Here is a 15,112-nt window from a genome sequence, read left to right on the forward strand (position 1 = left end):
CCTGCATTAGAAGCACAAAGTCTTAACCACTGGACTGCCAGGGAAGTCCCTGAAACTTGAAATCTTTCAGAGAGCCCCAACTTTCACTCCACAGTTATAGCAGAGTTACAAATGAAATACCATTAGGAAAGAAAATATATTAGCATTATTAACTAAGATAAAGATGGCTGATATCAGTAATAATATTGATAATATACATTTTTAAGAAGAGAAATTGAGTTTCTGCATAGACCAAGAACTAAGCTAAGCTAAGGTGATAAAAGTCCAGAAAGTTTATAGTTGCAGGGAATATAAGGAAGGAATAGAAAGTCAAGGAAGGAATAGAAAATCAAATATTGACCTACCTATGGTAAAAAGAAGGCTGGATTGGATGGAGTCTTAAAATTTCCTTTCAACAAAAACCAAAGCCAAACAAACAAAAAAACACAACACGGGAAGTTTAAATCCAGTTCCACTGGAGAGAGAACACTGTTAAAGCAGCTGGTTTCTGAAAACACTGAAGGAATATCTGTGTTTTCCAAACTTCAGACATTAGAAACTGTATTAGTTGGTTTGAGTTGCTATAACAAAATACCACAGACTGGGTGGCCTAAACAACAGAAATTTACACAGTTCTGGAGGCTTGAAGTCCATGATCAAGGCAAATTCGGTTTCTGGTGAGGTTTCTCTTCCATCGTGCATGCATTGGGGGTTGGGGGATGTTGGTGTCTTTTCTTATAAGGACGTTAATCTTATTAGATCATGGTTGCACCCATATAACCTCATTTGACCTTAATTACTTCCTTAGAGGCCCCAACTCCAAATACAGCCACACTGGGGGCAGGGTGGGGGCAGGGTTAGGGCTTCAACCTATGGATTTTGAGGGGAGGCAAACATTTAGTCCATAACACTAGATAAGAGAAATCTTTTCCTAGACCTCTTTCTCTGGGTCTTTATGGCTTGGGCTGCATAGAGAACAAAGCCAATGACATCAGACTTTTAATTTGCTTCAGAATGTAGCTATCTCTAAGAATGAGCTTGTTTGACTTCTATTGAAAGCCTTGGTTTTTGCCTAGAGAACAAAGCCAATGACATCAGACTTTTAATTTGCTTCAGAATGTAGCTATCTCTAAGAATGAGCTTGTTTGACTTCTATTGAAAGCCTTGGTTTTTGCCTACACACCTTCATTCATTCATTAATCCATTCAGCAGATTCCTGTTAGTCACTACTCAGTTCAAAAGTCAGAGAGGTTCAGAACATAGTCTCTCAGCCAGATCATCTGCATTCAGATTTCTGCTCTCCTGTTATTAGATAGAATTGGACAAGTTGCTTAACCTCTCTGCACTGCAGTGTTCTCATATGTAACATGGGTGTGATGATAAAACCCACCTTATAGTGTTATTATGGGAAGGAAATGAGTTCATAATATAAAGTCCTTAGACTAGTACTTGGTGCGTAGTATACATAGTAAGCATTCCATAAGCATTATTATTACTTGGTTTGACAAAGGAAGTGAAAACACCCATAGGATAAAACTTGTCTTCAAGAATCTCATATTCTAGTGAGGAGAACAAGCATGTGAACAATGATCGTGCGGTGCAGCAACTGCTATATAAATGTGTGTGGAGGGAACTTTGGTGAGAAGTCATGGAAGTCTTTGTGGAGGAGGTGACATTTGAACAGTCTTGAATATTTTAGGCGAATAATCAGGGAGGAAGATTCCTGGCAGCCTGAGAGAATTTAACAAAGCAGGTGGTTGTGACGGAGCGTTGTGTACTGGAGGACCATCAGGTAAGTGTCTCTATGTGGGTCTTGTTTAAAGAGGCTTGCTACAGGTGAACCCGAAGAAAGAAGCAGGATCAGCTCTTAAGAATTTTGTACTTCTTAGAATTGGTGATGAGGAGCCATTAATTTCAGAAAATGAGGGAAAAGGAAGTGGAAATCCATTGAATCCATTTTCCTCCTTTTGTAGCATTTATCCCAAAATAGCAAAAGAAAGAGAAACACACTCATCTTTTGATGAAACCAGGAGATACGTTGCCCCAAACCTTAGCATATGAAGAAGGAAAGTATATGGAGGAAAGAGAAATGATTTAGCAGATCAGAGGAAGATCAATCCTAAGTGTCTGCAGAGAGATGCACTGATAAGAGAAATCCAGTTTTCCCCCAGAATCTCTGAACAGTGGAAGAATGGAGGACACTACACCACCACAAAAGGCTGAGATGAGATGGAGGAGCCTGAAAATGAGATTGTGTCCTTGTCTCCTCCACTCACTGTCAGTAATTAATCTTCGCCAAAGGAATTTGTTTTCTGAAAAACTGAAGTACAGATGCTCTGGAGAGAAGGGTGAAACTCAGTACAAAAAAATGGGCAAAATGAAATTCTGCTCTGGAATGATAAGACTTGGAATGATAAGACTTGGAATCATCTGGAATGATAAAACCCATTGAACTGTATAGTTTAAGTGGGTGAATTGTGTGGTACGTGAAGTATATCTCAAAAAGAGAGTGAAGAAATAAGAATAATACAAGAAACATTCCCAGATACCAAGACTCCAGAGGATGAAAGCTGAGTATTCAATACAAGGAATGAAAAAAGACAAGAAACAAAAAACAAACTCACACCCACCAAGGCACATAACTGAGAAATGTTAGATAAAGAGAAGTTCCTAAAAGCTTCCGCGAGAGGAAAAAGATCATAAAGAAAAGGGAATTGGAATGGCATCAAACCACTAAATAACAATCCTGAATCTAGAAGTCCCTGGAGCAATACAATCTGGAAATTCTCAGTATAAGTGATTGGCAACCTAGGACTCTATACCCAGCCAAACAATTAAGTGTGAGGTTAGCTAAAAGCCTTTCCCAGACATGGAAAATCTTAAAAAAGAAAAGAAAAGAAAAAAATTACTTCCAAAGCATCCTGTTTGGGGACACTTCTAGAGGATGTGCACCACTACAAAGGGTAAACCAAAGAAGAAACCCATGGGATCTAGGAAAGAGAGGCTACAAGATAGCAACCAATTCAAGTCCACAGGACACTGTTCAGCAGATCTCGAGAAGAGTCCAGTCAGACCATGTTGGAATATGAACATGTCAGACTCCAAAAGAGATATTTTTGGGAGGAGAAAATATAACTGACAACATGGAAAATTTTACAGAAGAGGTATTTTATAGTATTCAGATGTTCAAAGAGACAAATCAAATATCAGGCAATTATTCACTACAATAAAAGCAGAAAGTTACACAAGAAAAGAAATGTAGTAATAGTTGGCTCCACAGTGAATAATATTTATATAGGCATAATAATGTATACTCCAAATCTGAACTCAATAAAAAATCAAGACAGTTATATTGGGAGGGCAAGAAGATTAGGAATTAACAATGAGTACAGCATGAGTACTGGACATTCAGAACAGACAGTGGTCAAAACACTGGAGCAGGGGATCTGGAATGCCCGCTTATCTGCTGGGTCCTGGGGAAGTCCAGGGTTTCCCAGGATGGGAACTGGAGCAGCCAGGGTGACAGGGATAGGATGCTGAGGAAGCTTCTGTACCAACCAGTACAGAAGTTCATTTTTCAGTGCTGAAACAACCCATATGGTTGTAACTCTGACCATCTGAATATCAGCCACGAAGTGGGAACGTTGGGGAGTGAAATCTTCGTCAGTGCAAAGTGTCTAAAATAGCCGACTCAAGAGATAGCCGGAGATGGATATTATTCAGTAAATGCCAGAAAAACACAGCTAAAAGAATGGAAGTAGCTAACTGCGGATGAATCTAAGTGGGAAAAGTGGGCCAAGGGACTGATATTTTTTGTTATAACCCTTATAGATTTGATTCTTTAAATTATGTGCATATAATACTTGCATGAAAATAGATTTGATTTTTAAATGATTTAAAAACTATAACACAAATGCAAGTGAATATGAATTGTCTTAATTCTCAATGACTCTTCTTCCTGTCATTGAGAATTAAGAAACAAATTGTACCCCAGAGGCTCTTTCAGCTGTTTCAGTTCCATTATCTCAGTATATTTCAGATAAGACTGTTTTTAGCTGTTCGTTTTGGTTTCTTTGGAGTTACCCCCTGCCCCCTGCTCCCTGACCATTTGTTTTGCAAACAGATTCTATTATCAAGCCTCTCTGTACAAAAATGAAGAAAAAAAAATCTTTCTAGAGAACCACTAATAGGTTAGTGGAGATTTTATATGAAAGGATTTGGAGAAATTAATACTATATTCATTTGAAGCTTCAGGGTTGAAGAGTCCTCCTATAATTCATTGCTGTATCCCTAAGTTGTTTGTACCCCGTGGGCTCTCCACTAATATTAGTTGAATGAATGAATGAATGATTTCATATTGCAAATTTCTAACTTTTCAGTTTCCCTATATCACAATCTCAGGCATTAGTGACCTGTGGTATTCATATTCTTTATTAATTGAGTTTAGAAGACAGTCTTCCTAGCGGGAGGCAGGGGAGTGGAGTGGGGAGTAGGTGCGTGGCTGGGGGATTTAAAGTCCTGGGGGCAAATCACTGGGAAGCTTCCCTGAATGAGAACTCTGGAGTCTTCTGGCTACTACCATTGAAGTCTAATCCCTGTAGCCCTGAGGATGTCAGAGCAGAGGAGGGCATACACACCCCTCAGACTGACTCCCTGGTGCCAGCAGATATATTTGCCCTCTGGCCCTCCTTTCCTTTAGCTACTAGGTGGCCTGGGAGAGCCAGGTAAGAAAAGCTGACTCCTCTGGGTCTACTGCTCCAGCCGATACCTGTGACTGTTGAAGGCTCACGCCGACTGTATTATCACCTTGACTAGCTTCATTTCAGAGACTGTCTCCCATGCCTTTGAGCTCATACCTAGTCATGGGTTTTAAGGCCTCCGTTGTTGCCTGCATATGTGGCTCTGTGGCCCACATCTTCCGCCACAATGGCACTGGAGCTTTCTGTCCATTTCTGCTCCTGGCGTCGCCTGGATGGGAATCCCCTTCACCAGTCCGTAAGTATCTGAGACTTGGGCATTTCATTCTTTTGGTTCCTTCAGACTCTTCTGAGGTTTAGTTCCTCCTTGAAGCAGCCAGTGGTTACCCTCGCCCTTCAGGGTTCTTGCTGCCTGCATCACCTCAACAGCGCCTGGATCCCCCCATCCCTGCCCTTTGCAGCACCAGCTGGTTCAGTGACTTTTCCCAGGTTAGAGTTCCTTTGTTCCTACATTTGAAGCTCCTTTTCTTTTGAGGCATATAACACCTGAGCATCTCCACCAGAAGTGTAGGTGGGAAAAAGAAGAGAGGAGGCTTTGACCTGCATATCTTGCTTCATTTCCTTCCCTGTTGAAAATAATGTGGTGGGAAGAAGGTTCAAATAAGTGTGGGTATGAATTCTCTCTGATTTGTCATACTTGACATATGTCACGTCTGCTGCCCACTTCTGATCCTGTGAGGGTGTGGAAATTAGGGAATGACAGGGTAGAGTAATAACATTTGACCAACTTGTAGGACACCTCTGTGCCATCCCACACCTCCCAGCTCCAGAGCCTTATCATCTTTCCCAATCACATTCCAAACCATTTCAAAATCATTTTTCACAATCACTCCTTCTTTTATTCTACAAATTCTCAGTGTGCTAAGAGGTATTAGACACGTGTAAACCAAGGCACAGACCCTGCCCACAAGCAATCTGCCATTGGTCACGGGAGACATCAGTGGCAGCTGGGAATTCAATGGGGTGACAAAAAGGAGCCGAAGGAAAGGGCCAGCAGTGGGGTGGGGGGATGGGACTTGCACTGTTGCTAGGTTTCCAGGCTCCCAGAGGGAAGATGAGGTTAAAACTCATGTGTTCTGAGACTTATGTGGGATTAGCTGCTTGCAAGCAATTGTTTTGTCTGGTTTCGAAAACTTAAGATGTAGCACTAAGAAATTCCTGTAATTTACTGGCAAATCTTAATACTTTCTGCGATTTCCGTTTGTTATAAGACCAATCCAAGAATTCCTCTTTTAAAGGAATTTTTCAGATTTAACAAATGATTGCTTCTCCAGAAATACTCCTTAAATGAATCCTCGCTTCATTTGTCTTTCACACTCAAAAGGAACAAAGTTCAAAAACATAAATCAAGGGACTTCCCTGGTGGCACAGTGGTTAAGAATCCGCCTGCCAATGCAGGGGACACGGGTTCGAGCCCTGGTCCGGGAAGATCCCATATGCCGCGGAGCAACGAAGCCCACGTGCCACAACTAATGAACCCGCGCGCCTAGAGCCTGCGCTCCACAGCAGGAGAAGCCACCGCAGTGAGAAGCCTGCAGGCACCGCAATGAAGAGTAGCCCCCGCTCGCCACAACTAGAGAAAGCCTGCGCGCAGCAACGAAGACACAACGCAGCCAAAAATAAATAAAATTAACTAATTAAAAAAACCCCAAACAAACATAAATCAATATTGTGTTCTCTCTGCCTGGGTGATGGACTCTGTGGCCACTCCACCCCCGACTTCCAACACTCCCAGGCTTGCCCTCCCTGAAATATAGGACTTAATCTGCTGGGGGCTCTGCCCTGGACCCCCCTTCCTGCCTCCCAGCTGTTGTCGGATCAGAGAGGGAGGAAACAGAGGAGGAACAAGACAAGATGTGGCATCAAAGGGACCATGATCAAGTTTACTCCGTGTTATCTGTGAAGGTGTCACACTCTCCAGAGATTTCCTCGAATGGCTTACGAGATGTGCAGATAAGCCTGTGGTTCCCTTCACTATTTAATACATAGATCAAAGCCTCAGAATTCTCAGAAATCATTTTTTCCCCCAACACAACCCCTTTTCTCTTTCATATCTCCCTTTAAATATGATTTGAAAAAATTGTTTAAACCAACCCATGATGTTACAGTGCAGCAAAATCGAGTGAAAGGCCATTAATAGAATGAATTATAAAATTGTTTAAAGCAACATATTTTAATTTTTTTTATTTTTTAAGGTTTGGGTTTTTTTTTTTTTTGGTGGCGGCAGGGGCTGGGGTGGGCGGTAAGCCGTTCTCTCACTGTTGTGGCCTCTCCCGTTGCGGAGCACAGGCTCCGGACACGCAGGCTCAGCAGCCATGGCTCACGGGCCTAGCCGCTCCGCAGCATGTGGGATCTTCGCGGACCAGGGCACGAACCTGTGTCCCCAGCATCGGCAGGCGGACTCTCAACCACTGCGCCACCAGGGAAGCCCAGAGTCTTTTTCTTCTATATGCTTTCCAATTGATTCTAGATTTTACTATCATGTATGACCAGAAAAAAATATATATATTAAAGGTTATAAAGTTAGCTGGCTGACTATTAGGTGCCAACTACCTGCCTACCTCTTCCACAGTGTTGACGAGCAAGGTTGTAATTAGCAAAGTAATTCTCTTATTCTGAAAAACAAAACAAAACAAACAAACAAAAAACCTACAACAAATTACAAATGTAAAAAACTGACAAATACCAAAAATATCAGAAAAATTAAGAAAAATACCATATTTTTATTAATTACCTTCCTGACATACCTTTATAATACTTTTTTCTCACCTTTTAAGTGCACATTTTTTGTTATTTTCATAAGACAATGCTCCTGTAATATCATTTTCTATAGACCAGAAAGATAATTCAGTCCTTCCATGTGATGGATAAAAATTTGATTTAAAAATATTCAGATAATTTCTTTCAGCCTCACAGCAAGTTACTGGTAATTGTCATATAATTTTTTAGAATTTTTGTCAGATTTGGAAAAACCTCTAAATTTGTCAATGTGTGAGTTGTAATATTTCAGGACATTTCATGTTTCTTTTCCATTGATTCATCTTAAATATTCTTAGAACTGATGACATTCATTAACCAGTTTGTTACCGATGTCCTCATTGTACTGGCATATTTTCCTTATCAATGTCAATATTTCACATGAGAGCAGCAAGAATTGTAAATGTTTCTCCTTTGTGATTGTATACTGTACTCTACCTCATTATTGGATCATCAGACAATCCAAGGGCCTGTTCATTGATTCCATTTGACATTATCTTTTCCTCTGAATGAACTACTGCTTGCAGTATAATCTGAAATGTGTTGTTATTATTTGCGTATTGATGTCAGAAAAATTTCTATTGATTTTAATTACTTATCTTTAACTCTTTTTTACATTTCACTAATTTTATGTATCTTTTTCTCTCAATTCTTTAATACATAAATGAATTGACTTTTAAAATTATTTATTTATTTTGATTGAAATATAGTTGATATACAATATTATGTGAGCTTTGGTGTACAACATAGTGATTTGCCGTTTAAATACATTACAAAATGATCATGATAAGTCTAGTAACCATCTGACACCACACAAAGTTATTACAGTATCGTTGTATATATTCCTTATGCTATAAGTTACCTCCCCGTGACTTGTTTACTTTATAATTGGAAGTTTGTACCTCTTATTCCCCTCACCTCTTTCATCTAACTCCCCACCCTATACATAAATGAATTTAGAGATGAGAAAGAATAGTGTCCTCCCTATAAGGAAAAAATCAGAAGTCTGTACTCTTTTTTTTTTTAAGATTTTTTTTTTTTTGATGTGGACCATTTTTAAAGTCTTTATTGAATTTGTTACAACACTGATTCTGTTTTACGTTTTGGTTTTTTGGCAGTGACACATGTGGTGTCTTAGCTCCCTGACCAGGGATTAAACCTGCACCTCCTGCATTGGAAGGCCAGGTCTTAACCGCTGGACCACCAGGGAAGTCCCTGTACTCTCTTGTATTGAAAATGTTCCAGAAGATATTTCCAAATAGCAGTTAAAATGTCATATTCAAGCTTTATCAAATATATCACTCCCATTAACAAAGAAAAAAATCCCTTATGGTACATTTATTATTGTATAAGCTGTATGGTTGATTTCATTCCTGGCAGGAGAGAATGCTATTTTGACTAGACATAAACAAAAGCTGAATCTTCTGCTTACCATTCTACACGTGTGATGATCTGAAGAATTTTCAGAGATTAGCTTCTGGGGCTGTACATTTCAAACCTTGTTTCTCTTCCACCACTGACATAAGTTTGGTGCCTGGCAGTGTAGGAATGTTCCTGTCTCAGTACAACATACCTTGTCAGGTAAGTTAGCATGGAGCGCAGTAGGAATATTCCTGGAAGCCATACAGTAAGCAATAATAGGACTTGACAGAAGTGACTGCAAACCACATCCCTGTATCCCAATATAAAAATATGTCTCTGATTAAACCTTCCCCCAAATGCCCACAGCCACTTCAATACCACCAGACTTGAGGGGACTGAGGGGAAGTTGGGGTGGAAAAGAGACAGTGGTCTTAACCATTTGTGGTTGAAATACCCCAGTTTTGCAAATTTTATTGCAACCTATCACCATGTGAACACATTACCAGGGCCCCTTCTGGGCCTTGAAAGGAACCTGTCCAAGTGAGGAGCCTTGAAGCTTATGCTCACTGACTTCCTGGCAAATTGGGCTCAGCCTCCCCCACTATCAACATCTTCCAAGCCCTCATCCACGCTCTCCTGGATTGTTGCCATCACTTCCTCTTTCTTCCCTGCTCCTTTCAGTCTGTTCTTAACACAGTGCCCAAAGAGATCCTGTAAAAACTTAAGTCAGATCGTGTCATACCTCTGTTCAAAAGCCTCCAACGTTTTCCGATCTCAATTCCAGTAAAAGCTAATAGTCCAGGTGGCACTGAGTGACCTGGCCTTTTGCCTTTCTGACCTCACCTCATGGTATCCAGCCCTTCCTCACTCCACTTCAGTCTCCTACAGTTTCTGGAGTGGCCAAACACAGTCCCATGGGGCTCTTGAATTTGCTGTTCATGGAGCCTGGACAGCTCTTCCATCTCCTTCAGTGAAACCTTGCTTGACCTCCCCTCACAAGTCCATTTCTTGTCCCTGCTTTATATTTCTCCATAGACTGAATCACCATCTAAATACTATGTTTTCCTTTTTTTTTTTTTTCGGTACGCGGGCCTCTCACTGTTGTGGTCTCTCCAGTTGCGGAGCACAGGCTCCGGACACTCAGGCTCAGCGGCCATGGCTCACGGGCCCAGCCCCACTCCGCGGCATGTGGGATCTTCCCGGACCGGGGCACGAACCCGCGTCCCCTGCATCGGCAGGCGGACTCCCAACCACTGCGCCACCAGGGAAGCCCTGCTTATTATTATTGTGTTTTTTAGTTATTTTATTTTTTTAACATCTTTATTGGAGTATAATTGCTTTACAATGGTGTTTTAGTTTCTGCTGTATAACAAAGTGAATCAGCTATACATATACATATATCCCCATATCTCCTCCCTCTTGCATCTCCCTCCCTCCCACCCTCCCTATCCCACCCCTCTAGGTGGTCACAAAGCACCGAGCTGATTTCCCTGTGCTATGTGGCTGCTTCCCACTAGCTATCTACCTTACGTTTGGTAATGTATATGTATACATGCCACTCTCTCACTTTGTCCCAGCTTACCCTTCCCCCTCCCCGTGCCCTCAAGACCGTTCTCTACGTCTGCGTCTTTATTCCTGTCCTGGCCCTAGGTTCTTCAGAATCTTTTTTTTTTTAGATTCCATATATATGTGTTAGCATACGGTATTTTGTTTTTCTCTTTCTGACTTACTTCACTTTGTATGACAGACTCTAGGTCCATCCACCTCACTACAAATAACTCAATTTCATTTATTTTTATGGCTGAGTAATATTCCATTATATATATGTGCCACATCTTCTTTATCCATTCATCTATCAATGGACACTTAGGTTGCTTCTGTGTCCTGACTGTTGTAAATAGAGCTGCAATGAACATTGCAGTACATGACTCTTTTTGAATTATGGTTTCCTCAGGGTATATGCCCAGTATTGGGATTGCTGGGTCGTATGGTGGTTCTATTTTTAGTTTTTAAGGAACCTCCATACTGTTCTCCATAGTGGCTGTATCAATTTACATTCCCACCAATAGTGTAAGTGGGTTCCCTTTTCTCCACACCCTTTCCAGTTTTTATTGTTTGTACATTTATTGGTGATGGCCTTTCTGACTGGTGTGAGGTGACACCTCATTGTAGTTTTGATTTACATTTCTCTAATGATTAGTGACGTTGAGCATCCTTTCATGTGTCTGTTGACAATCTGTATATCTTCTTTGGAGAAATGTCTATTTAGGACTTCTGCTCATTTTTGGATTGGGTTGTTTGTTTTTTGATACTGAACTTCATGAGCTGCTTGTAAATTTTGAAGATTAATTCTTTGTCAGTTGCTTCATTTGCAACTATTTTCTCCCATTCTGAGGGTTGTCTTTTCGTCTTGTTTATGGTTTCCTTTGCTGTGCAAAAGCTTTTAAGTTTCATTAGGTCCCATTTGTTTATTTTTGTTTTTATTTCCATTTCTCTAGGAGGTGGGTCAAAAAGGATCTTGCTGTAATTTATGTCATAGAGTGTTCTGCCTATGTTTTCCTCTAAGAGTTTGATAGTGTCTGGCCTTACATTTAGGTCTTTAATCCATTTTGAGTTTCTTTTTGTGTATGGTGTTAGGGAGTGTTCTAATTTCATTCTTTTACATGTAGCTGTCCAGTTTTCCCACCACTACTTATTGAAGAGGCTGTCTTATCTCCGTTGTATATTCTTGTCTCCTTTATCACAAATAAGGTGACCATAGGTGTGTGGGTTTATCTCTGGACTTTCTATCCTGTTCCATTGATCTATATTTCTGTTTTTGTGCCAGTACCATACTGTCTTGATTACCGTAGCTTTGTAGTATAGTCTGAAGTCTGGGAGCCTGATTCCTCCAGCTCTGTTTTTCTTTCTCAAGGTTGCTTTATTCGGGGTCTTTTGTGTTTCCATACAAATTCTGAAATTTTTTGTTCTAGTTCTGTGAAAAATGCCAGTGGTAGTATGATATGGATTGCATTGAATCTGTAGATTGCTTTGGGTAGTATAGTCATTTTCACAATGTTGATTCTTCCAATTCAAGAACATGGTATATCTCTCCATCTGTCTGTATCATCTTTAATTTCTTTCATCAGTGTCTTATAGCTTTCTGCATACAGGTCTTTTGTCTCATTAGGTAGGTTTATTCCTAGGTATTTTATTCTTTTTGTTGCAATGGTAAATGGGAGTGTTTCCTGACAGCTTTACTTCTTCTTTTCTGATTTGGATTCCTTTTATTTCTTTTTCTTCTCTGATTGCTGTGGCTAAAACTTCCAAAACTACGTTGAATAATAGTGGTGAGAGTGGACAGCCTTGTCTTGTTCCTGATCTTAGAGGAAATGGTTTCAGTTTTTCACCATTGAGAATGATGTTGGCTGTGGGTTTGTCATATATGGCCTTTAATATGTTGAGGCAAGTTCCCTCTATGCCTACTTTCTGGAGGGTTTTTATCATAAATGGGTGTTGAATTATGTCAAAAGCTTCTGCATCTATTGAGATGATCATATGGTTTTTCTCCTTCAATTTGTTAATATGGTTTATAACATTGATTGATTTGCGTATATTGAAGAATCCTTGCATTCCTAGGTTAAACCCCACTTGATCATGGTGTATGATCCTTTTAATGTGCTGTTGGATTCTGTTTGCTGATATTTTGTTGAGGATTTTTGCTTCTATGTTCATCAGTGATATTGGCTTGTAGTTTTCTTTCTTTGTGACATCTTTGTCTGGTTTTGGTATCGGGCTGATGGTGGCCTCATAGAATGAGTTTGGGAGTGTTCCTCCTTCTGCTATATTTTGGAAGAGTTTGAGGACAGGTGTTAGCTCTTCTCTAAATGTTTGATAGAATTCACCTGTGAAGCCATCTGGTCCTGGGCTTTTGTTTGTTGGAAGATTTTTAATCACAGTTTCAATTTCAGTGCTTGTGATTGGTCTGTTCATATTTTCTATTTATTCCTGGTTCAGTCTTGGAAGGTTGTGCATTTCTAAGAATTTGTCCATTTCTTCCAGGTTCTCCATTTTATTGGCATATAGTTGCTTGTAGTAATCTCTCATGATCCTTTGTATTTCTGCAGTGTCAGTTGTTACTTCTCCTTTTTCATTTCTAATTCTATTGATTTAAGTCTTCTCCCTTTTTTTCTTGATGAGTCTGGCTAATGGGCTATCAATTTTGTTTATCTTCTCAAAAACCAGCTTTTAGTTTTACTGATCTTTGCTATCGTTTCCTTAATTTCTTTTCATTTATTTCTGATCTGATCTTTATGATTTCTTTCCTTCTGCTAATGTTGGGTTTTTTTTGTTCTTCTTTCTCTAATTGCTTTAGGTGTAAGGTTAGGTTGTTTATTTGAGATGTTTCTTGTTTCTTAAGGTAGGATTGTATTGCTATAAACTTTCCTCTTAGAACTGCTTTTGCTGCATCCCATAGGTTTTTGGTCATCGTGTTTTCATTGTCATTTGTTTCTAGGTTTTTTTTAATTTCCTCTTTGATTTCTTCAGTGATCTCTTGGTTATTAAGTAGTTTATTGTATAGCCTCCATGTGTTTGTATTTTTTACAGATATTTTCCTGTAATTGATATCTAGTCTCATAGCGTTGTGGTCAGAAAAGATACTTGATATGATTTCAATTTTCTTAAATCTACCAAGGCTTGATTTGTGATCCAAGGTATGATCTATCCTGGAGAATGTTCCATAAGCACTTGAGAAGAAAGTATATTCTGTTGTTTTTGGTTGGAATATCCTATAAATAACAAGACCATCTTATTTAATGTCTCATTTAAAGCTTGTGTTTCCTTATTTATTTTCATTTTGGATGATCTGTCCATTGGTGAAAATGGGGTGTTAATGTTCCCTACTATGACTGTGTTAATGTCGATTTCCCCTTTTAAGGCTGTTAGCATTTGTCTTATGTATTGAGGTGCTCCTATGTTGGGTGCATAAATATTTACAATTGTTATAACTTCTTCTTGGATTGATCCCTTGATCATGATGTAGTGTCCTTCTTTGTCTCTTGTAATAGTCTTTATTTTAAAGTTATTTTGTCTGATATGAGAATTGCTACTCCAGCTTTCTTTTGATTTCCATTTGTTTGGAATATCTTTTTCCATCCCCTCACTTTTGGTCTGTATGTGTAGGTCTGAAGTGGGTCTCTTGTAGACAGCATATATACGGATCTTGTTTTTGTGTCCATTCAGCCAGTCTATGTCTTTTGGTGGGAGCATTTAATCCATTTACATTTAAGGTAGTTATCGATATGTGTGTTCCTATTACCGTTTTCTTAGTTGTTTTGGGTTTGTTATTGTAGGTCTTTTCCTTCTCCTGTGTTTCTTGCCTAGAGAAGTTCCTTTAGCATTTGTTGTAAAGCTGGTTTGGTGGTGCTGAATTCTCTTAGCTTTTCCTTGTCTGTAAAGGTTTTACTTTCTCTGTTGAATCTGAATGAGATCCTTGCTGGGTAGAGTAATCTTGGTTGTAGGTTTTTCCCTTTCATCACTTTAAATATGTCCTGCCACTCCCTACTGGCTTGCAGAGTTTCTGCTGAAAGAACAGCTGTTAACCTTATGGGGATTCCCTTGTATGTTTTTTTGCTCTTCCCTTGCTGCTTTTAATATTTTTTCTTTTTATTTAATTTTTTATAGTTTAATTATTATGTGTCTTGGCATGTTTCTCCTTGGATCTATCCTGTATGGGACTCTCTGCACTTCCTGGACTTGATTGACTGTTTCCTTTCCCATATTAGGGAAGTTTTCAACTGTAATCTCTTCAAATATTTCCTCAGCCCCTTTTTTTTTCTCTTCCTCTTCTGGGACCCCTATAATTCGAATGTTGGTGCATTTAATGTTGTCCCAGAGGTCTCTGAGACTGTCCTCAATTCTCTTCATTCTTTTTTCTTTATCCTGCTCTGCGGTAATTATTTCCACTATTTTATCTCCCAGGTCACTTCTCTGTTCTTCTGCCTCAGTTATTCTGCTATTGATTCCTTCTTGAGAATTTTTAATTTCATTTATGGTGCTGTTCATCATTTTTTGTTTGCTCTTTAGTTCTTCTAGATCCTTGTTAAATGTTTCTTTTATTTTCTCCATTCTATTTCCAAGATTTTGGATCATCTTTACTGTCATTTCTCTGAATCCTTTTTTAGGTAGACTGCCTATTTTCTCTTCATTTGTTTGGTCTGGTGGGTTTTTACCTTGCTCCTTCATCTGCTTTGTGTTTCTCTGTCTTCTCATTTTGC

Source organism: Grampus griseus (assembly GCF_964374135.1).
Source record: "Grampus griseus genome assembly, chromosome: 1".
Classification (NCBI taxonomy): Eukaryota; Metazoa; Chordata; class Mammalia; order Artiodactyla; family Delphinidae; genus Grampus; species Grampus griseus.